The sequence below is a fragment of the Polypterus senegalus genome, chromosome 9, assembly GCF_016835505.1.
Source record: "Polypterus senegalus isolate Bchr_013 chromosome 9, ASM1683550v1, whole genome shotgun sequence".
NCBI classification, from domain to species: Eukaryota; Metazoa; Chordata; class Cladistia; order Polypteriformes; family Polypteridae; genus Polypterus; species Polypterus senegalus.
In genome coordinates, this window is record NC_053162.1 from 16,869,221 (window position 1) to 16,892,506 (window position 23,286).

Genomic DNA, 23,286 nt, shown 5'->3' on the forward strand with positions numbered 1-23,286 from the left:
TACTTGGGGACCTGGAGAAGTTAGCTACAAAAGTAACTCCGTGAAAATGGAGGGGCAGGTGAATGTGGACCCAGCACTTTGAGAGCACTGTGTTTATCCCGGGCTTGGGTCGGCTCATAGTGCTGGGAGAAAGTGTGGCATATGGGTTGCCACTGAACCTGGGTGAACAGAGTTAGGTGGAGCCAGGTGGCATGTATGAACAGACAAAGGGAAAAAGCAGTGTGGAGAGTGTCATCTCTGAAGATTTGATCAGCATGGCAGAAGAGGCTGCTGATGAAGCTCGTGATGCTGTTTAGGCCCACCTACCACCAGTCTGGAGTAAAATGGCTGACTCCATTCCTCCTTCTCTTGCAAATCCTCAAGTAGTTACATTCCTGGGCAGTGGTTTTGAGAAGAACCGACTAATGACCTTATGATTGAGGACTAGTTGGAGTAATGCTGGTGGACCCCTTGACCAGTCACACTCCGCAGACCAAATCACCTCAAACATTCCTTTGGACAGAATTTGCGTTATCCTCAAGGCCGATGGTTGCGAGAAGAGGGCAGTGTAGCAATCCTGGGTCCGGACCTGAGAGGGACGTGTTCCTCAGGGGGCCAAGGACATGTCCAAGGGGGGCAGGGATACTTGAGGACTTGGAAAGGTTGGCTACAGAAGTAGCTCCATGAGATTGGAGGGACAGGTTGATGAAGACCAAGTACTTTGAGAGCACTTTGTGGATCCTGGCCTTGAGTTGGCTGATGCAGCTGTGTGCAGAAATGTGGCATATGGTTTACATCTGACCCCAAGTGAGTGGAGTGTCCTGTACTGTACTGTACTGTGGCTAGTGCACCTTAATAAAAGGACAAATGTCTGTGTGTCTGCCTGGTTGCTATGTCTCTTTCATTCCAAAAGATGGGGCATCAAACATCTATAGTAATAAAATACGTTACATTTGTTGTTCCAACAGATGGTGCATCACAAACGTTAATACAGCAGAGCCAGGCAGCTTGTGTGTATGGACAAAAGGACAAAGCAGCTGAAGGAAGTCACAGTCACTGAAGAACTGAGCGCCGTGGAGGAAATGGCCACTGAAGAAGACAATGGTCTGGTGTAAAGTGGCTAATTTCATTCCTTCGTCTCTCACAAGCCTGGGTCATTACGAAAAATAGCAATATGTTATATGTACATTGAAACTCTGAAAATAATTCTCCAAATTTTAAACTAGCTAACCACAAATGTCAATTCTCAGATTTGCTATGGTTTTGGGGTTCACTGTTATAGCTATAATGGTCAGCAGATTAGCAGATCTTGCCCACCAATTTCAGGAAATTTTCCCACTCTATGTCTATGCAGCTTTCTAACAAAAACCCGACCCTGCTTTTAACATGATAAAATCGGCAGAACGCACACCTTTATTTATATCTGAAAGGTAAGCAATTCAGACCCCGTCATCATCTGGTAGTAGTAGTTTCTTCCTCTCAGTCCTCAAGGGATGCATAATTGCAAGTCCAAAGATCAAATGGAAATTCTCAGAAAGGTGGTCTCTTAGACCAAGGTTGTCTCCAAATACTGGTGGGAAAGTATTAAGTTACTAGAGCCGGACCTTCTTATAAAGAAAACTGGATGTTAATTTACATGTATGTTGACCAGCTGTCACAAGTAATTCCAAGAAATGGATAGAACTGATAGAGTCCAGTCCATCATGTTGCTGTTGCTTTCCAAAATTTTAAGTCTCAAAGGTAAAGCCACATGAAGGAAACAAAACAAGAAAAGGGCAAACTGTATCCTTGGAAAACACTGTTTTCTTTATGGACATGGTTCTGAGGGAAGAATAAATTACAAGTGATCTCAGTTTCCAAAAATGTCAGTTTATTTGTACTGAACCTGAACTTACCATCTAGCGGTTACTGCACAAATAGTGGAAAACCTGCATCCCACTTCTCCCTCACGCATAGGAATAATATGGTTGTTTTGCTCAGGCTGCTCTGTGTAACCTAAGATGTGAGGTTACCAACCCAGCAATCCATCTTCTAACATAATGTTCATGTCACCATTTGGAAATGCAAGTGAACATTGCGGTATTAGGTAAAGGTTAGCTGATTTAAGTGAATGCTGACTGCCTGGAAATTAGGCATAAGACATGGACAATCAATAAAGCAAATCTATCGATGCCTTTACCCATTAAAGATGTGACTTTAATTCTTCATTTCTTCACTATGGGACACCCTCTTGTCAAGTCAGGCACCTTAACTACGTCCGTCCTTCACAAATGTGTAACATAGGCAGCATTCTTCTCATGTGCCTTCCTGTCTACTCGCTTCTGTATGAATATTAAGATGAGTCTGTTTCTATCTTGGGCACACAGAAGATACCCTCTACAGACCTTTTTCATTCCTGTCACCTTTACATCATTTTCTTCATTTTGAAGTGCAACTATCACTTCATATAAAAAACAACATACTCACTGATTAGCTGTAAGTTCCAATAAGCAATCATCACAGGCAGACATTTCCAGAAGTAATGGCAAACATTATCTACTATATAACATAACATTAAAGTGTTTGGACCCTCTGAGCAATCTAATTGGTCAGTTTAGCTTTGGTGTGATTGGTCATTTTGGCATGGGAGGCACATGGAGAGTCGCCTTCAAAGATGGCAAGTATAAAAGTGGACAGGATGTGAGGAAGACACCCCCAAAAAGAATGACAAGAGTCTGAGAAGCAGGGTTTAAGGGACCGCGCTCGGTAGATTTAGTGCCGGAAAAGCAATGTTCACACACACCGAGGAAAGTAGGTGAAAGTGTACGTTGGGATAGAAACACCAAATATTTCAAAATGATTCTATTACCTGTCTTTGAAAGGTACTGTGGCAAGTGCACCTTAATAAAAAGACAAATGTCTGTGAGTCTGTCTGGTTGCTTTGTCTCTTTCATTCCAACAGATGGTGCATCACAAACATTAACACTGCTTTTACAAATTAGATACCAAATGGTATATAACAGAGACATATGCATTGCATCTGTCATTCCAACAGCTGGCACATCACTAACATTTGCAATAAAAAATTATTGCATTTGCAATTCCAAAACATACCACATCACAAAGACTAAAACTGCTTTTACAAATCTCATACCACATGACATATAACAGAGACATATGCATTGCATTTGTGATTCCAACAGATGGCACATCACAAACATTTGTAGCACTAAAATGAATTGCATTTGTCATTCAAACAGCTGGCATGTCACTAACATTTGTAATAATAACATTAATTGCATTTGCAATTCCAACACATGCCACATCACAAAGATTAAAACTGCTTTTACAAATCTCATACCAAATGGCATATAACAGAGACATTTGCATTGCATTCCCCATTCCTACAGTTGGCACATCACTAACATTTGTAATAATAAAATGAATTGCATTTGTCATTCCAACAGATGGCACATCATAAACATTAGCACTGATTTTACAAATCAGCAATCAAATGACATATAACAGAGACAAGTGCATTGCATTTGTCATTCCAACAGTTGGCATATCACAAACATTTATAGTAATAAACTGAATTGCAATTGTCATCCCAGGAGATGGAGCATCACAAACATTAAGACTGCTCTTACAAATCCCATACCACATGGCATATAACAAAGGCATGTGCTGTGCATGGTCCACTGCCAAGATTAACACTGATGTCTACATTTATTATTTAGATTTCAAGCCATCTTAGATGGGCAGCTGTGCCAGTCACTTAGAAGGCTAGTGTACTGTACAGTAGTGCCCTCTGTTGGCTCTTTGAAACTCTGGATGGTAACCTATTTGTCTGTGCTCTATAGAGATTTCTATTGAAAGATTTTTGAGAAGAGCTGTCTGCTGTTAACATATGACAATACATAAGTGATGCAAAAGATTTATACAACTTGTTTTTGTTGTATAGCGCTCTTCACTGAGAGCAGGCACACAGAGAGCTGTGAACAATTCTCAGTTTAAAATACAAGTACAGATGATACTAATTACTAAATACAGAACTGGTGCACATACACATACAAAGAACAAGGCAGAAGCTGATTAGACATAAAGGGAAACCAACAGTATCTGTCCATTAATTATTTAATGAACTATGGCCAGTGTGGAGGTTGACCCGGACACAGACAGGCAGACACGTTCATGTCACCCACAAACACGTTTATTTACAAATATATACAATAATAATTGGTCACTCAGACCTCAAATTAGTGCACAAACCCCAAAGTCACAGTCCTGGCTCAATGCCTTTCTTCGGGCCGCCTCCACTCTCCTCTCTTGCCTTGTCCTTCTTCCACCCGACTCTAGCCTCGAATGAAGGGAGACGGCCCCTTTTATACAGACCCCGGATGAGCCCCAGGTGTTCCCGGCATTCCTCTTCTGGCCACGCCCCAACGTGGCGGAAGTGCTGGCTGTCCTCCTGGCAGCGTCCTAATTCTTCCCCCCAGCACTTCCTGGTGTGGCGGAAGTGCTGGGGTAACAGGTCCCCAAGGCATTGGGGTGCCTCCTGGCGGTGACCACGGGCCCCTACAGGGTGGAGCTTCCATGCCCTGTACCCGTGGCCCCCAAAGCAACCAGGAAGGTGACCCCCACGTGATCCAGGGTGGGCACAGACCCACATCCGGTCCCTCATGGCGTCCCGGCCGGGTTAATGGCCCCTGGCATCCCTGACACCAGTTGACAATGATGTTGATTAAAACTGTAAAAGAGAAAGTCAAAAATAAACTCACATTCCTGGAGACCTTGACCAACTGGTCGCCTACCCCTCAGGATGTTGTTGTAGTCAGCATCATTCCCTCTAATAATTAATATTTCTGTTTATTCTGCATTTAGAGACAAGTCAATCTCATTCATCCACTCCTTTTGCTCACTGACACAACTGATTAAGGGCAACATAAAGAGGACCCCTCATTACAGCCATAATGTTGTGTTTCTAGCCTCCTTCTTTTATTTGTTTTCTTGTCATCCTACACCAGTTAAACACAAACAGTTTAAAAAAAGGAACAATATTCATAGTTTTTAAGAAATATAACAATGTAAAAGAACAATAACTACCTCCATCACAAATGCCTCCATGCCTACAACAAAACAAGCCCCATGTAATTCAAAAGCCCCTGTTTGTTGTCATCATTTCTGTATGTACTGTGGATTCAGGCCTCGTCACTTTTACACATTTGGTTATGTTGCAGCTTTATGCTAAAATCATTTAAATTAATTTTTTTCCATCATCAAACAACATTTAGTACCCTTAACTGACAAAATGAAAACTGGATTTAAGGAATTTTTTTCAACTCTCTCTACTGTCTTAAAAAGTTTTTGGTTGTGCCCGCGTTATTCAGCCTTGACCACGCCCCTCCACACCGCTCGCCCAATCATTACTCCTACTGCGCACATCCTCTCTCCGCACCTCCCCGTGACACTCAGTGCTAACTCACCCTTCAACGCAGTCGCTTATAATGGCCAGGCAGAAAAGCTAATGATCTATTCAAGAACGTCGAATTTTAGATAACGATAGAAAAAATAGTGGCGAGGGCTGATAAAGAACATCGAAATAAAGAAAATGAACAAAAAAGAGCTGAATATAATAAAAATCAAGAACAAAGAAAATCGTCCAATAAACGAAAAGGAGAAAAATATTACGAATAATATGCGAACAGAAATGCAAAAAAGCAACGTTTAAAGAATGTTAGAGGTTAAAGCAATTCATAAAATTGTTTGTCATGAGGCGTTAAATGTAATTTAATTTTTTATTTACTTTTTGTTTGTTTTTTAAGTTTTATTAAGCTTTTACTTTTTTACGTTTACTTTTTACCACATTTTATCATTCATTGTTATTTAAAATAGACAGTTGTTGTGAAATACTCAGGTAACTGATTTTATATCTGTAATAACTAAGCACCAAACTGTCTCCCTCCCATGGCCACATACTCTTCTGTATACCATCTGCATCCATCCATTCATTTCCCAACCAGTTGAATCCAAACACAGTGTCACGGGGGTCTGCTGGAACCAATCCCAGCCAACAAAGGGCGCAAGGCAGGGACCAATCCCAGGCAGGGCGCCAACCCACCACAGGACACACACACCCACACACCAAGCACACACTAGGGACAATTTAGAATCGCCAATCCACCTAACCTGCATGTCTTTGGACTGTGGGAGGAAACCCAACAACGGGGAGAACATGCAAACTCCACACAGGGAGGACCCGGTAAGCAAGCCCGGGTCTCCTAACTGTGTGTATACCATCTTTTTAAATACAATTATTTCTCTAATGGAGGAGCGCCCAGATGCCATTCGAGTGGTTCGGCCGTGAGATAGCAATGCACAGACCCGACCCCTGGGGCTTGGCGAGCAAAGCGAGCAGGGGGCTGAGCCCAAAACAAATATCCCATTTACACATTTTACTGCCTCACCAGTCAGTTAATGGCTTCCAGCACAGTAGGCATGATGGAGTGAAGCTTGGCTGAGTTACTGTTGACCTGTCAGCCAGTTCTGTGAGATGCGATAGCAAGTAGCCAATATAAACTGACAAATAGCCAAAAAAGTTCTTTCAGTGCAAATACGCAGCATTGGCCCTCGTAAAAGGGAAAGAAACATTAATCAGTATAAGCCTGTAAACTCACAGATGTCTTCTACAGGAAGGGGCAGAGCAGGCTGTTTATCCTCAGAAGACTCAGAACATTTAACAGATGTAGTAAAATGCTGTCATTGCCAGTGTCCTCTTATTTGGCTGCCATTTGTTGGGGAGGCTGAAAGACATATAAGAACACTAAGAGGGTGGACAAGCTGGCTTAGTGTTGGGCAGGACTGTGGACTCACTGGGAATTGTGGTGGAAATGTATGTGGTACAGAACATCCTTGACAATAGCAGTTACCCTCTCCACAACATTTTGGCAGGTCAGAGTAGTAAACGCAGCCATTGTCGTCTCTCAACACTTTAGGAAATCATTTGTTTCTACTACCATGAGATTTTATAACGCTGTTGTCAATATAAATGATTCAGGACCTGGTCACCACTCTGCCTTCTAATACTGTAACAATTAACCTATTTGTATTACTTATTTATTTATGTTCTCCCTGAATTTATAATAATTTAACATTTTTTTTTTACTGATGTCTTTGAGCTACTGGATGCCTGAATTTCCCTGAGGGGAAGAATGAAGTATCTATCTATCTATCTATCTATCTATCTATCTATCTATCTATCTATCTATCTATTATATAGTGTCTTTCATATCTAACTATCTATTATATAGTGCCTTTCATATCTATCTATCATATTGTGCCTTTCACATCTATCTATCTTTTATATAGTGCCTTTCATATCTATCTATCTATCTATCTATCTATCTATCATATTGTGCCTTTCATATCTATCTATCTATCATATTGTGCCTTTCACATCTATCTATCTATTATATAGTGCCTTTCATATCTATCTATCTATCATATTGTGCCTTTCACATCTATCTATCTTTTATATAGTGCCTTTCATATCTATCTATCTATCTATCTATCATATTGTGCCTTTCATATCTATCTATCTATCATATTGTGCCTTTCACATCTATCTATCTATTATATAGTGCCTTTCATATCTATCTATCTATCTATCTATGTTTTATAGTGCCTTTCACATCTATCTATCTATCTATCTATCTATCTATCTATCTATCTATCATATAGTGCCTTTCATATCTATCTATCTATTTATCTATCTATCTATGTTTTATAGTGCCTTTCACATCTATTTATCTATCTATCTATCTACTGTGGACACTAGGGGTCACTGTTGCCCCATGAAACCCCACAGACAGACGTCCAGGACATGTGTAAAAGCACCAAGTAGAATTTTTTTATTCTTTTCTCCAGTAAAGTGCACAAAGCACCACACTTGCCACAATTAAGAAGTAATTAATAATCAATAACAATACAATAAAAATAACAATCCTCCACTCCCAGCAGCTTCGTCACCCAACCTCCCAACTCCGGCTCTGCTTGCTGGGTCTCGAACAGTCCTTTAAATAGTCCTTGACCCAGATGATGACTTATATTTTTCTTCAGCCCAGAAGTACTTCTGTTCTTCCGTCTCCATGACTTGGGAGTACTTCCGTCTATAAGGAAAGTAAAAATCCCTGTGTCTCCCTGAAGCGTCACACGGTGGCACCCATGGTCCCCAACAGGGTTGTGAATCTATCTACCATGATGCTCTGTGCGAATCTGGGGCACCTCTATGCTACAGGATGGAGTCCGTCTAGTGGCCTAGATGTGTCTGCCGGGATAAGCTGCCGGCCGTCCATCACACTATCTATCTATCTATCTATCTATCTATCTGTTGTATAGTGCCTTTCATGCCTATCTAATCACCTTTTTTAATGCATCTTAGCCTTCAAGGGGTGTATGCATCAAGTTCTGTATCCCCTTCGGATGGAGTTCTCAAATTTTAAATATTTGATCAGATATTCTTATCAGCAATAATGAAGGTAATTGAAAAGGATAACAAAAAGGAACAATGCTGGTGTTGACCAGGTGTTGCTACAAAAAAAGCACCTGTGGACCAGATCAACTAAATTAAACCTTAAAGAAGTTGAGTGTTATCTGAAACTTCTGTATTTCATAATTAAAAGTGTCCTGCCCCATGCTGACATGTTTCTCTGAAGCTGGCACCAAGTGAACTGATTTCCATCCTCAGCAGAAATGAATTTAGTGGCAGAAAATAAATGGCACCTCTGTTTCGAAGAAAGCCAAAGATGGTCAGTGCTCTGTATTGTCATAGGTAATGGCACAGCAGCTGTCATAATTCCTGATCAACTTGAGGATATTCATTAAAAATAAAAAAATGAATAAATAAATAAAAAAAAAAGTTTATTTAAGGTCACAGGCAACTCCAGCTTGGCAGTCACATATATTTCCGGACTGATATTTGCTATAAAAACATTGGCAATAAAAACCTTCTGTGAGTTCTGCATAAAATGTACAAAATGCAGGTGACCTGGCACCCTGCTCTTCTTATTTGCATTGCATGTTTACGGCTGATCGTCAGTTGACATTTATTTTTGAAGAAACATTTTTAAATGGTTACAATGCATAATCAACAACACACAAGTTTGCTGAGTATGGCAAACGGATCCGGTTTCTTTTTTAATGTTATGGATGAACAGCAGCATATAATCATGACAATATGTTGAATTGCTTTTAATATTCATAGGAGTGGATAAAAATTGTAACTGACCAAATCTGAACCAAATATTCAGATGGAATTTTTTTAAATGCACATTTTAAAGATGACTACGGCTGTAGCACTATAAAGTAAGGAAAGTGCAGTGTGATTGGACACAATTAGCTTTATTTCCAGGGTGTCATATAAATGAAGCAATTATGGAAGGCAACATTTTTTACGCTCCAATTTTGACAATGTGCAGTTAGAAAAGTGATGAATATCGATATAAAATGAAGTCATTTACCTTGGAACAAAAGCAGTGAAGATCATTCAGGTCATCCCAGCATCTCACTTTAAAAATTGTCATCTCCATGACTTGGTAGTTGCTTTCTTCCATATCCAACAACTGTTGCGTGAAGAAGTGCTTCCTGGATTCTGTATTTTGAATGCACTTCCTCTAAATCTCCACTAGGAGTCCCTAAATACATGACCTACCATTAAACTAAATGAATTCTTCTTCCTGTTCTTCTTCATTTTTTGGCTGCTCTCGGTAGAGGCTGCCACAGTGGATCACCTTATTCCATCTCTTCCTGTCCTCTGCATCTTGCTGGATCACATTTTAAATGCACTTGAGAGTTCTGAAGACCTCAACTAGCTCTATTCAAGGCGATGGAAGTTTAATTCCGTCAGCCTGTCTATAATGGCTGGTCCTGTTATGGTACAGCCAGGGTCTCAAGTTTATTTCTTGTTTATTTAGACGTCTTTATGTTATTGAAAGATATCTTTTCATGTTGTGGTATTAATTTTGTTTTTAGGTTGTGTTCTTTATCTTTTATTTACATTATATACTTGCAAATTAGTCAGGCTTGATTTTACTGTATAATTTCTGGTATTTTATAATGTCGGTTATATAAGTCGAATGGTGAAAACTCACACTATTGTCCCAAGAGATTATGATATGCTAACGCCTGCCTGAGAGAGTAACCATGGAGCACGCAGCCTTTTATTTCTATGTATTGTGTGTACGTGATCACATGGTAATACCCAAACTATTCTGAAGCAATGTTTGCACTGTTTTGTGTTTTTTGTATCTCATACACCTTTATCATAAGAGCATCCCTTATCTACGATGGAGCGTTCGATCAGAAGAAAATATGAAGCAATTTTTAAATTAAACGTCGCTGAAGTAGCAGAAGAACTTGGGAACTGTGCTGCTGCAACAAAATTAGATGCGTCTGAGAAACTGATATGAGATTGGAGGAGGCAAGAAGATGTAAAAAAAAAAAAAAATTAAGTGTCGCATTTTTGAATGGCGTATAAGTCGGGGTCTGATTTTATGATTGATTTTTCAGGTTTCAAGACCTGACTTATATGTGAGCATATATGGTATTTCATATCCATCCATCCATTATCCAACCCACTATATCCTAACTACCAGGTCACGGTGGTCTGCTGGAGCCAATCCCAGCCAACACTGGGCGCATGGCAGGAAACAAACCCCAGGCAGGTTGCCAGCCCACCACAGGGCACGCACTTACACCACCACACACCAAGCACACACTAGGGATAATTTAGAATCGCCAATGCACCTAACCTGCATGTATATTGTGTTGTATAGTATATTATGTTAACACTAGCTGTGTAAGCCCGTGCTGTAAAAAGCCCAGGCTCCTAGAAACTATTGAAATCGTCAGAATTGAATTGCAGAGTTAGGGGTTTCGTTTGGTGGACGTGCTCGCCCCCCTTGTCTATCAGCCGCTAAGCGAGTTTCTCTCACCTCTGAGGTTATCGTTTTGTCGATGTGTTTGCCTCGCTTGTGTATTAGCTTATCGAGTTTGTCTTTCCTTTGCGGTTTCACTTTGGCGACAGAGTTGCTTTCTTTGAGCTTCATGCTGTAGCCTTGCACTTCCGGGCTGGACAGACAGACACACACACACACATACTTCCACGCATACACATTTATATATAAAACAGTTTGTTAAGTGCACAATTTTAATTTTATTAACATTGTACATCCAGTGGATTCAACAAGTATTCAGACCCACTCACTTTCTGCACACGCTATCGTACTGTAGATTTAATTTTAAATTTCAATAATTTGCTATTATTACCCATTAGTAACTACTCAATAACCCATGATGACAAAGTCAAAAGATGTTTTTAGAAAGGTTTGCAAATTTACTAAAAGTCCAAAACTAAAATCTCTCAGTCAAATTAAGTATTCAGATCCTTAATTCAGAACTTTGTGGAAGCTATTTGGGTAAATGTGTGCAAGTTTTGCACACCTGGATTCCATCAGTTGATCCAGTTCATCCTGAAGTGTCAATAGACTGCCATCTTCAGGTCTCTCCACAGATGGTCTATGGGGTTTAAGTCTGGGCTGTGGTTGAGCCACTCGAGGACACTCATAAACTTGTCACGAAGCCATTCCAGTACTGTCTTGGCTGTTTACTTCAGGTTACTGTCCTGCTGAAAGGTGAACTGTTGCCCCAGTTTGAGGTCACATGCACATCCAGGTTATTTTTAAGGACCTCTCTGTATTTGGCAGCGCTCATCCTTCCCTCATTTCTTATCAGTCTCCGTGTCCCTGACGCTGAGAAGCATCACACAGAGTATGATGCCACAACCACCACTGTGCTTCACTGTAAAGATGGTATTAGGGAGGTGATGACATAGTGCTTGAAATTCTGCCCAAAGAGTTTATGTCTTGTCTCATCAGACCAGTCTTTTAAATGCTGTTTGGCAACGCCAAGATGGAGTTAGCCAGTCTAACAATAAATGCTGGGTTCATGGAGTGCTGCTGAGATGTTCCTCCTTCCACAGGTTCTCCCGTCTAAGCAAAGGACTTTTGATGTTTTGTTAGATTGACCATTGGGTTCTTGGACACCTCCTTGACCAAGGCTATTCTGGCCCAGTTTGATGGGAAGGCCAACTCTGGGAAGAGTTCTGGAGGTTACAAACTTCTTCCATTTCACAATTCTTGAGGCCGCCGTACTTTTGGTAGGACTCAAATCTTTAGAAATAGTTTTATACACATGCGCTCATCTGTGCGTCACCACAATTTGATCACAGGGGTCTACAGAGAGTTCCTTGGACTTAATTGCTTGGTATTTGTCTTGACATGCACTGAGAATTTTGGGATTTCCTATACACAGTTTCATGTGTGCCTTTCTAAATGATGCCCAGTCCATTCAGTTCGCCCAGGTGGACTTCAATCAAGTTCTAGATGCATCTCAAGGAGGATTAAAGCAAATATAGTTATATGAAAAAGTTTGTATTAGCTCAGCCTGCATAATAATTTACTCTGTTTTCAACAAAAAAGATAACATTCGTTTGTCTTTCATTTCCTAGGAACATCTGAGTACTGAGGTGTTTTCCAAACAACGATTTTTAGTGAAGCAGTATTTAGTTGTATGAAATCAAATCAAATGTGAAAAACCGGCTGTGCAAAAATTTGTGTCCCCTGGTAACTTTGCTGATTTGAATGCCTGTCACTGCTCAATGCTGATGACTTGCAACACCAAATTGGTTGGATTAGCTCGTTAAGCCTTGAACTTCATAGACAGGTGTGTCCAATCATGAGTGGTAAAAGGTATTTAAGGTGGTCAATTGCAAGTTGTACTTCCCTTTGATTCTCCTCTGAAGAGTGACAGACAGCATGGGATCCTCAAAGCAACTCTCTAAAGATCTGAAAACAAAGATTGTTCAGTCTCATGGTTTAGGGGAAGGCTACAAAAAGCTATCTGAGAGGTTTAAACTGTCAGTTTCAACTGTAAGGAATGGATTCAGGAAATGGGAGGCCACAGGCACAGTTGCTGTTAAACCCAGCAGGTCTGGCAGGCCAAGAAAAATACAGGAGCGACATATGTGCAGGATCGTGAGAATGGTGACAGACAACCCACAGATCACCTCCAAAGACCTGCAAAGAACATCTTGCTGCAGATGGTCTATCTGTACATCGTTCTACAATTTAGCGCAATTTGCACAAAGCACATCTGGATGGCTGGGTGATGAGAAAGAAGCCCTTTCTGCACTCATGCCACAAACAGAGTCGATTGTATGCAAATGCTCATTTAGGCAAGCCAGATTCATTTTGGAACAAAGTGCTTTGGACTTATGAGACAAAAATTGAGTTATTTGGTCAGAACAAAAAGCACTTTGCATGGTGGAAGAAGAACATCGCATTCCAAGAAAAACACCTGCTACCTACTGTCCAATTTGGTGGAGGTTCCATCATGCTGTGGAGCTGTGTGGCTAGTTCAGGGACTGGGGCCCTTGTTAAAGTCGTAGATTGAATGAATTAAACCCAATATCAACAAATTCTTCATGATAATGTTCAAGCATCAATCACAAAGTTGAAGTTACGCAGGGGTTGAATATTCCAACAAGACAATGACCCAAAACACAGTTTGAAATCTACAAAGGCATTCATGCAGAGGGAGACGTACAATGTTCTGGAATGGCCATTGCAGTCCCCATCGAAAATCTATGGGATGATTTGAAGCAGGCTGTCCATGCTCGGCAGCCATCAAATTTAGCTGAACTGGAGAGATTTTGTAGGAAGAATGGTCAGAATCCAGAATCCATCCAGAATCCAGACCCTCATCAAAGGCTACAGGAGGCGTCTAGAGGCTGTTAAATTTGCAAAAGGAGGCTCAACTAAGTATTGATGTCATATCTCTGCTGGGGTGCCCAAATGTATGCACCTGTCTAATTTTGTTATGATGCATATTGCATATTTTCTGTTAATCCAATAAACTTAATGTCACTGCTGAAATACGACTGTGTCCATAAGGCATGTCAGATATTAAAAGGAAGCTGCTACTTTGAAAGCTCAGCCAATGATAAACAACAATCCAAAGAATTAAGAGGGGTTCCCAAACTTTTTCATATGACTGTAGGAGGCAACACAGCACAATTTGGAGAGCCCCAGTAAAAGGTCTGAATACTTATATAAATTAGAGATTTCAGTTTTTGATTTTTAATAAATTGGCAGACCTGTCTGAAAACAGGTTGTCACTTTGGGTTATTGAGTGTAGATTGATGGGCAAAAATGGCAACTGTACCCTATTAAAATGTAATATACAACACTATAAAGTATGTGGATAGTGAAGGGGTCTGAACAGTTTCTAAATCCACTGCATGTAAAGGGCAATCATTACTTGAATCAGAGGGCAGCTCCTTAATGGCTGACCTTAGAAGTGATTTTGAGGAAACATTTGGTTTGATTTTACGGTACTAATATTGGTTTGGTGATTGTTAGATTTTCTTGTTTTCTTGCCTTTAAGGCAAAATACATACTTTTCCTCTTTGGCTCCTGAATGGTCTTTTGCGATCCTTTTTTTAATTTTTTATTATAAAGTAGCCACGGTACCAGTCGCAGACAGGCAATAGAATCATTTAAAACTGTTGGCTATCTCTTGCCCTATGTGTATCTTCAGTGCCTTTCCTCTGTATTTGCGTGTGTCTGAACGTCTCTCCACCAGTGCTCAAGTGTGTTCCTGTAAAACCAGCTTCTCAGACTCTGTCTTGTTTTTGAGGTGCCTTTCTCATTTCTTGTCTGCTTTTATACTTCCTGTCTTTGAAGAAGACTCTGAGTGTGCCTCCTATGCCTTTTCTCCTCCTCTCCTCCAAAGTCAAATGAACCAATCACCCCAAAGCCAAAGTAACCAATCAGATTGCTCTGAGGCACTGGACACACCACAAATACTTTAGTGTTTTACTATATAGTAGATATTGTAAAATTTTGTGTTCATTTGTCTGATGATTTTTACAGTTTTTCTTCCTAAGCCTTTTCTCCACTTGTGTGTCTCACGCTCACATTTCTCCTTTGGCTTATGTCACCAAAGTCAAATTGATCTGAGGGACTGGACACACACAAAGACTTTAGTGTTTAATCATGAGGATATTTTTAAAAATTCAAACAACTGTTTTTTAGTTTTTGATTCTCTCCTTTTGGTATTAGGAGAAGATTTTGGAATTCAATTAATTTTTATAGTCTCAGCATTATTTTGGACATGTGTAGGGTGGAATGCCTGCTTTTTGAGTTTGGGGGTAGACTGCCAGGGAGTGAGGCCTGCCTAGTAGGTCCATACCAGGATTAAAGTCAGGTCTGGCCTTTTAGGTCTCTCTTTTTGAGGCCTGCTTGCATCTTTGGGCTTATCGACTGGCAGGAAACACGAGTCTCTTTAGTACTGGGCATCACTTTGCTGTTCTGTACAGATTCTGGAGATACTTAGTCTTTTTTGTGGTGTAGTGACAGCAGCTATAAAGAGGAATCATAAATTATTATGCATCAGCATAACATTCCTCAATTTACAGAATATTAAACAGTTTTTACATTATTATACAGTATAACGATTTGTTAGGGTTTTATATTGCTTTTGCAATCTTATGTTAAAGTGGAATTTCAAACAGTTCTTGTGTAGAAAACAACTTGTGAGGGAAATTTTTTTCAAAAGGTACATTATGAAGAATTGTCAAAACACAAGTTTGGAAAGGTCATTCTATTAAGCATCAAAGCATCATTTTATTTATTTATTTTTTGATAAAAATTACATTTTGGCCATTCATTTCCATGGTCGATCGATTGCCAAATATAAGTTTTTATATTTTTTTCACTACTAAAACACTTCAAAGATGATGACCGTCACCAATTTTAGCATTCGGAAGCCTCCTTAAGATGTGAAGTTTCTCCTGAAATAATGAAGCTATTTACATAATTCAAAAATATTTTTCTCAACAATACCTGAGGATTCTTTTTCACTTAGTATATGTTCTGAAATCCATCATTTTTTTTTCTTTATAAGCCTTAAAATTGATGACTGGATATCGATTTTCACTAACTTTGTGATTTTCTTTTAAGTAGCACACAAAACGTGCACAAAGTTGTTATTCATACTTTAAAAAAACGTGTTACATAAAAAATATAAAAAAATTGAAATCCTGAAAATGGTTACCCCTTTATGGGTTCACACACCTCCAAAATTAAGAAAAAAAAAAAAATTCTCAGTATTTCAGGTCTTTTATCTGTGGTGGGACAAGATACAAAACTCTGTCATTGAATTTATTAAAAGCATGTAACGTTCCGTACAATCAAGTCAAACTTAACAAAAATAAATTCAATTCAACTCCCACCCATGAAAACTCAGAATTTTTTTGTCTATCATCATCTAAATGATAGTTGTCCACCCACGAAAAATGGTCATTGTGTTCAGCCTAGTTTTTGAGATATGAGGTCTGATAGATCAGGGAAATGTTTAGTTATTGGTATATATGAGGGTAAATCAAAAAGCAAAGTATTTTTTAAAAATTACACAGTGACTGCAATAGACAGAAACAGATACAATACAAAAGCTTCTTCTGAAGAAGATCTGCATGTTTCGGAGCAGGTCCATCACTGTGAGCCAGAAAGCAAAAGACAAAGCATGAAGTGGAAATCCCCATCTTCTCCAGTAAAGAAGAAATTCAAACAACAGCACTCTGCCAAGAAAATCAAGATGACCTTCTTTTGGGACATGAAGGGTCCATTGTGGTGTATTTTCAGGAACCATTAGTGACTGGTACAACAATATGTGCTGTGTTTCAAGAGAAAATTAAATTTGAAATTTGTAACAAAAGAGGACTGCTGTCAAAAAACAGGACTGCTGTCTTGTTGCTCCATCACTATCACTTGTTTGGTCTACTTGAAGAGGTTCTACGTGGTCACTGTTCACCTCTGATTGGTGCTGACCTGGATTAGGGAGCAGCCCTCAAGCTTCTTAACACCAAGAAATGAAGAAATCAGTGCAATGACACAAGATGTGCATCAATCTGCAGGGAGGCTATCAGGAGAAGTGATAGAACTGTGATGTTCATCTGCTCACAGTTTACTGGTATTAAAGGGTAAAGGGTAAGATGCTTTTTACTTTTTGATTCTCCTTCATACATAATAGTGTTTTAAATAGTAATAACATACTGAATTTTTACAATATTCATTACAGGTTAAAAAATGTAACAAACTGAACTTTTATATATCTGTTTATATACCTTATAATAAGATAATAGAGATGGTCAGTTGTTCAAAGCTGATCCTCAAGCTAGGACTCTGGATATCTCTGGGTTTACGGTTCTTGAGGCTGATACTCCAATTAGCTGTGAACCACCCAATCTCACTGGGAATGCACAGGTGGTGAACCAGTTGAGGGGGGAAAAGGCTGCAGAGATCTGTGGTATCCGGGGTGAACTTCTCCAGGCTGGTGGTAAGGCTGTCCTCCTGGCATTGCAAGCAATCTTTGCTTCCATTTGGGAGACTGGCGGCATCCCAAATGACTGGAAAACGCGACTTGTCGTCCCTGTCTGGAAACGGAAGGGTGATCGCCTGGATTGCAGCAACTACAGGGGGATAACACTGCTCTCGGTGCTGGGTAAGGTCCTTGCTAAGGTCATCCTCAATAGGATCCGTGATCATTTGCTCACCTACCAGCGACCAGAGTAGTCTGGTTTTACACCTAAGAAGTCTACCATTGACCACATCCTGGCACTCAGGGTTCTCATTGAGTGCAAACGCGAATATCGGCAGAGTTTCTTTGCATCCTTTGTTGATTTTCACAAAGCGTTCGCCTCTGTTGATCGAGCTACCTTGTGGAACCATCCTGAGGGTTCGCGAGATCCCCTCAATGTTGCTGGATATCATGGCCGGCCTGTACACTGGTACTGTGACTGCTGTGCAGAGTGGAGGCAGAACCTCTATGTTTTTCCCAGTTGATTCTGGGGTTTGTCAGGGGTCTTTTCTGATCCTACTCTGTTCAGTGCTTGTATGGACTGGGTGTTGGGCAAGGTTGTGGGGTCCAGTGGCTGTGAGGCATCTGTTGGTGAAGAAAGATTCACGGATCTTGACTTTGCTGACGATGCTGTGAACTTCGCGGAGTCAATGGAGGCTCTGATCAGGGCTCTCGAGAGACTGAGTGAGGAGTCTGAGTGTCTGGACTTGCGAAAGTCCTGGATAAAAACCAAAAGCCAGGCCTTTAATGACCTCTTAGCCATTAACAGTGTGTCTGTTTGCGTAGAGTGTTGACCTCATTGAGAGGTTTACTTACCTTGGCAGTGACATTCATGTCTCTGGTGACTCTTCCTATGAAGTCAATAGACAGATTGGGAGAGCATGGGGGGTCATGAGGTCGCTGGAAAGGAGTGTGTGGCACTCCCGATATCTATGCAAAAAGACGAAGGTCCAAGTCTTTAGAGTCCTGGTGTTTCCTGTCTTACTATATGGTTGTGAGTCATGTACGCTATCCGGTGACCTGAGACGTTGGTTGGACTCCTTTGGTACTGTGTCTCACAAGAAAATCCTTGGGTACCATTGGTTTGACTTTGTGTTGAATGAGCGGTAGCTCATGGAGTCCCAAATGAGGCACATTGCATGCATTGTGAGGGAGCATCTGTTACGGCACTACGGCCATGTGGCGCGTTTCCCCGAGGGTGATCTGGCTAGTAAGATCCTCATTGTTGGGGACCCGAGTGGCTGGACCAGGCCAAGGCGTCACCCACGTAACACCTGGCTGTAGCAGATAGAGGGTCATTTCCAGAGGGTGGGACTCGACCACGTGTCTGCCTGGGGGGTTGCAAACCGGGATCCCGAGTTGTTTCATCATGTGGTTTGTGCGGCAACGCACTGTAACTGTGCATGCTCCCCAACTTGACTTGACTCGTATTAAAAGTCAAAGTATTTGGAGTGCTGAACGAAAGTAGTAAAACCTCATTTTCAAGGTTTTCTTTCAATTTGTATAGTTTGCAAGAACTTGAAGTACAGAACTCGACGATTGACAAGATCTTGAAGATTTTGCTATATGATATTTGATGTTCTTTCACCATTTGATAGCACGAAATACGTGGCATGGACCAGGAGGATCATAAAGCATACCTATGATTCCATATCTATTGTGTCCCATATCCTTCTAACCCACCAGTTCAAGCCATAGATGAAGGCAACATCACCCGTTAATTAAGGACTGGAATTGTATGGATCTTGCTTGGTGTTCTTTAAAGTCTACAAATTCTGAGGTTGTTTTAGTTAGAGTTTTGTTTTCTGCTGAAACAAGCTGTACTAACCATCTAAGATTATTTTTTATTTGATATATGGGTTGCCAGTTTGGTCTGGTATAATAATACACACCCAATTCCTTTCCTCATGGTGGCCTTTTCCTCTTCGGATTAAGCTGCCCATGTTTGCTGCTTTCTCTCGGTGTCGCTCGCCAAACTGAGCATAGGGGTATCTGAATTTCTTTGTGCGACTTTACTGTATGTGTATATTTATGTGTGTGTGTGTGTCTGTTCATATCCCCCATCTGTTTATAACTCTTACAAATTTCTGCTCATGTGTCCTGAAGAAGACCTTCCCCCACCTGAATGTGTTACTTTTGGTGTAGTTCCATAATTCCTGTAAAAATATTAGTATGATTTATGGCATATATTTTGTATGAATTTAAGTACATAAATTCAGTCATCTCTCAGATTTCATCCTCCCAAAACTATAGTAGTATAATGTTTCGGAATTATGTCTATAATTTGACCCTTCTGATCACTACAGTAGACTTTATTGCACTTTACTGTATTTGCCCTACAGAAAGATCTGACCAGTTTATTAAACTGTCTCAGCATTATCTGACTTGATTTACAATATTCTGCCAAAAAGCAAAACTTTTACAACTTATTCCCAACCCTAGAAATTAATTTATTTTGGTTTACCTAACCGCATTCTTGTGATCAGTGATTGGGTATAAAAATTTTATATGGAAATTTAAGCTATTTTCCAGTATTTGCGTATGCCTTATTCTGAATGCCTAGGCAAAAAAAGTAAATTTTCTACCACACATGTAGTGTACCTTTTGTAGAATGATCTCTTCTAAATTGCTAGGTACATCAGCATAGTGTAACAGAAATGTGTAAGAAACATATAATAATACAACATTTAAGAGGCACCCAATAAAATATAAAAATATTCTTCCGTTTTATTGTTTAACTTACTTTATGTTTTAATATATGTAAATGTTAAATAGTTTACTGTTGAAGCATTCGAGCTGTTAACCTGTCTAAATGCTTTAAGTGTTTACTCAGTGAGGGGCGCTACACAAAAATTAATTTAATCGAACAGTGATTCATATGGATTACATTTCTTACTAATTCATTAATATGCACTCCTACTGAATCTGTAAAAATCATTTCAGAAGTTCATATGATTTAGTTATTTCATCCCAACTAACCAGCCAATAGTGGTAAACACTTTGTTTATAAATTGGGCAGTTAGCTCTACTTTGTACTACATTATTAGACCTACTTAATCCACACCACAGCCATAAGAGCCTGGAGTCTTTCCCCAATCAGACCCTTTTCCTTCAGATCTTCTTTTATTTTCCCCATCTGTCTTCACTTTTAACTTCCTTGCTTTGTCTTGCCCCTGCACTTACATTCCTATCACTCATTTATCCACATTTTCATTGTCTCTCCTCAACACATGTCCACACCACCTCAACTTACATTCCTGTACTTTCTTATATAGTTTGCCCACTTTTGTTGTACATCTGTTTGTCTCATTTCTTATTCTGTCCTTTTTTGTGTAACGCATCCATCTCTACGTTCTCATTTCGGCCACATCTAACTTCTTCTCCTGCGCTACCTTTACTGTCCATGTCTCAGCTCCACACATAATTGTTGGTCTTACGACTGCCTTAAATCGTAACCTTTAACCTTTGCCTTTGTTTTTTTGAACATTCAATTCCTTTGATACCTTCTTCCAATTGCTCCATTTACAGTGCACTTTATGGGTAATCGCTGCATCTAGTCTTCCATTTTGAGCTACCACTGATCACAGATTTTTAAATGTATCTTTGCAAATGAACTTCTGAATTCTGATCCTCATTAAACTTCAGATATTCTGTCTTCCTCCTATTTATCTTCAGTCCTTTATCTTCCAAAGCCCTTCTCCATTCTTCCAACTTCCTCTTTCCTGGTGCAACACAACACAATGTCATCAGCAAAAAGACTGAACTGGGGGACCAGGGGTCTGTTATCCCATGACTCAACACATCCATAACCAGATCAAAGAGGTCAGGACTTAAAGGCGAATTCTTGTGCAGACCTACTAAAACTGGGATCTTGTCTGTTAGCGCAATGCTACTCTTAACCAGAGTCCTCACTCCCTTATGCATGTCCTGGACAATCCTCACATACTTCTCTGGTCCTCCTTATTACTCATGCACCTCGAGACTCCTTTACGTGGCCTTCCCTAGACCAACAAAAAAAATCCTTTCTGTTTTTCTGAATGCTTTTCTGTGAGCTGTCTCAATGCAAAGAAAAATGCAAAATTATGAAAATGATGTATTTAATAATACTAATGACACATTAGAAAAACAGAATGAAAAAACAATAACAAAAAGTGTAAATAGAAATACACATACAGTTGTCTCAGAAAGTATTCAGGCCCCTTCAGCTTTTCACATTTTGCTATGTAGCAGCCTTGTGCTAAAATCAATTTCTTATCATCAAACAACACTCAATTCCCCAGGATGACAGGATTTTAGAAATTATTGCAAATTTTTAAAAAACTGAAATCTCACATTGACACAGGTACTCTGTTGATGCACCTTTGGCAGCAATTCCAGCCCAAATTCTTCTTAGATTTAGCAGGACAAGCTTCACAAACCTGGGGCCTCATGTATAAACGGTGCGTACGCACAGAAATGTTGTGTAAGAACTTTTCCACGTTCAAATCGCGATGTATAAAACCTACACTTGGCGTAAAGCCACGCACTTTTCCACAGTACCTCATACCTTGTCGTACGCAAGTTCTCTGCTCGGTTTTGCAGACTGGCGGCACCCAGCGTCAAAGCAATGCTACTGTTCCTGTGTGATTACTCATTATTTTCATGACGCGGCTTTATAAATACACTGAAACTAACCGCATATTGTTTATTATTGTAACGCATCTGATTGTAATTAACTTGTAACAATATAATGGTCCAGGGAACAGCCATAGTATTCCAAATACCATAACTGCTTTAGCGTTGTTACTCTCACTTCACATTCTTCTTCTTTCAGCTCCTCCCGTTAGGAGTTGCCACAGCGGATCATCTTTTTCCATATTACTCTCACTGCACCACTCGGAGTATTTATATCACTGTATCTGAGTGTGAATCACAGCAGCACCTGATCGGAAAGAGAATTATCAGTATACAGCATCAAGCACACGCTGTCTCAGCCACGGCAAAATGTTTCAAAGCCTTTCCTGTACGGACCTCGCAGTTCAGAAACAGTTTCATCCCAAGAACTTTAAATGCACTCAATTGCTCTTGTAGAACTGTTAGGACTTATAAGTACAATCACCCCACTGTAAACTTGCACTACAGTTATAATATCGCACAACCTGGGCCACTTTATAAAGCGCGTATTTACATATGATGACAATATTTTTAAGGTGAAATGCAGCAAAATATGTTTATTAAATTATACAGATAAAACTTTAACTTCATTTAAATAATCTATATTCTTCACTGGGAGTGTCGTGAAGGACAGAATAATTAAACATGTACTACGAAGATATTTCAATGTTCCTTAAACGTTTTGAAGAATCGGCACTCTAAGCTTACAGCTGGCTTAACTTCTATTACAGAGCTGATTGTGTGGCGATCGGGGAAAGAAAAGCAAGGACCGCAGTGGCGGCTACGCCAATATATATTGAATATAAAACAGAAAGAGAAAATAACAACACAGCTAAAAACGCAGCAACAAATTTCGGCAAAAGTTAAATTCTTGTGTCATGAGCACGAGGCGGCTATGCAGTGTCTGCAACGGACGTGGCCATCCACCGTGCATAAGCTACCTTACTGGCGGGCGGGCGAAGGAGCCACCGATTCTTCCTCTGCCCAGTGCCACCACAAGCCTAGAGCTGCCCCTGAGTACTGCTGCAATAAATTATTTCATCGAAGTGAAACACATGTTTAATAACGTGCTTTAACTCCTATCATCATAAAAATGATATCACGTATACATCTCAGTATTTTAGTTATTCAGAGAGCTGTAATATCACAAATGTATTGGATTCTGTGTCCAGTTGGAGGAAGAGAGCCGGTTTAAGAAGC